The sequence below is a fragment of the Citrus sinensis genome, chromosome 3 (assembly GCF_022201045.2).
Source record: "Citrus sinensis cultivar Valencia sweet orange chromosome 3, DVS_A1.0, whole genome shotgun sequence".
NCBI lineage: Eukaryota > Viridiplantae > Streptophyta > Magnoliopsida > Sapindales > Rutaceae > Citrus > Citrus sinensis.
Genome location: NC_068558.1, coordinates 41,617,142 through 41,619,380, shown reverse-complemented (window position 1 = coordinate 41,619,380; position 2,239 = coordinate 41,617,142). Strand labels below are relative to the sequence as shown.

General features: G+C 31.2%; 1 long non-coding RNA gene across 1 annotated transcript; it reads right to left on the bottom strand.

Moving 5' to 3' along the window:
- Positions 1–332: 332 nt before the first annotated feature.
- On the bottom strand, positions 333–1,531 carry LOC127900538 (uncharacterized). Its single transcript, XR_008052718.1, has 5 exons — positions 1,368–1,531; positions 1,188–1,263; positions 860–970; positions 433–752; positions 333–347 (listed from the first exon to the last, which is right to left on the bottom strand). It is a non-coding gene; the product is annotated as an uncharacterized LOC127900538 (long non-coding RNA).
- Positions 1,532–2,239: the final 708 nt, after the last annotated feature.

Sequence of the window (2,239 nt, the reverse complement as noted above, 5' to 3'; positions counted from 1 at the left end):
GACTTCTACTTAATAAGCAATGTTAGTTTGATCTCAGCTGCTCATAGGCCCATGTGGCTCAACTTCTCACTTCAATTGCAAGCTATTATGAACATCAAAAGGTTTTGCCTATTATGAACAGGGATGAGGACAGATTCTGTAACATACAGACCAGGTTAGCCAGCTCCCCAAGATTGTCATTTGCTTGCTTTGTTTCCACATGCAGGGACACGTGGAGTGTATGGAGTGGGGGATGTATGTTACAGAATCTGTAACATAGACTTCTCCCAGGGATGATTAAGTAAAGCAGGCTTGAGAGGGTAACTTCCCGGATTGGCTGAGAACCAGAAAAAACTGGAGCTACGAACCTGGCGAACCCAAATAATAAATTATTAGAAATCTAACATGTTGATTGATTCATCATTGGTACTGGTTTATAAAATATTTATGTACCAAAAAGTAGGAGTGAAAATGAATGCACAAGAGTGGGAATTTGATTTTCAATTCCGAATCAGACACAAATCAAAGCGTTGAGAAGCCAACACCAATAATGCTCAATCTACAACCTAAAATAAACATTAAACTCCCAAATCATCGACAAATACAGATCTGATCCAGTACAACCATTCCCATCCTAACTACCTACATCCACCATCCATTACAACGGATTCTACTTCTTGTGATTTTTCTGGTTTTTCCCTCCAACAGTGCCACCAGCATTGTTCTCTCCCGCCGCCTTTCTCTCCCCCTTTTCCTGCAGCGCCTTCGCGTCTCTGCATCTCATCACAATTCAAAACTAAGAACAAATTTTGAGAAAAAATAATAATAATTTTTTATGATTTGAAAAAAGAAAAAGACAAAGGAAGATAACAGTGGGGACCTTTCACGGCGTTGCTCTGGAGTCAAGCCGTCGTCTTTGCGGTGCTTGGATTTGTGAGCACCACGGGCTTGCGCCCTCTCACGGTCTCGCTCTCTTTGATTACCGCGTTAGCTTCAGTTAAAGACAAACAAATGCGTAAATAATATCACAACCATAATTAAAAATCAAATGAAGAATTGCCCGTAATCCGTTTGGTTGCTCAGAAAATCTGAATGAAAATTTTCAATTTTTTTTTTCAATCAGCTTTTCTCTAAATAACCAAAAAGACATACAGCGCCGAAAATTAAATTAAATTAAAAAATAAATTTGCAGAGGAGAGGAAACAAACAGATCGATCCAAGGATATGAGTCATTGTTGATTATCCAGATGCTGAAACAAGACCGGTAAGAGAGAAATCCTGGCACTTCACACAATAATGATTCATCAGTAAATAATTTTACAACTCTTTTTTTCTTAAAATGAGGAAAGAAAATCAGAAAAAGAAGAGGGATGCAAGAGGAAACTCACCTTAAACGTCGAAGAAGCAGACAACGGCTCAGATCGCAGAGAGAGTTGATCGTTGATTGTTGTAGTAGAAGAGACCAGGCGAGGACTAATAAGAAGACAATTAGTGGAAGGATGAAGAAGCCGAGCCAGCGGGTCCAAAAAGGCAAAAATATTTCTTTACCCTTGTGATAAAATAAAAAAAGTATTTTTTTTTTTGTCTCCGAATATAAATCATAGAAAAAATTATAAAATATAAATTTAACATAAAATTTATAAATTAATATTAAATATAAAACAAAACATAACTGATGCAAATAAAAAAATGACTTATAAATAAAAAAATAAAATTAATTAATTAATACATGACTGTTAAAATTGGTGTATTATTAATAAATAAAATAAAAATTTATAAATGTAATATAAAACTTGTAAATCAACATTATGAATAAAATAAAACATAAATTGTATAAATAAAACACGAGACTTATAAATAGAAAATAAAATAAGTAAATCAACATAACAGTAGTACATTAATGTATTATTAGTAAAAAAATGTAGATATAATATAAAACTTATAAATTGATATTAAGTATAAAATAAAAGATAAATAATGTAAATATAAGGCAAAGTATATTAAGATATGAATCACAAATTCGTGCATCAATGGTAAACAAAACAAAAACTTACAAATATTATATATATATATATATATATATATATAGTAAAAAACTTGTAAATTAATAATAAATGTAAAACAAAATATAAAATAGGTAAATGAAATATATTACTTATAAATAGAAGGTAAATAAAAAAAATTAACATTGAAATAGCAAATTGTATATTAATGATAAATAAAATAAAACTAGCAGGTATAACATAAAAATTATAAATTT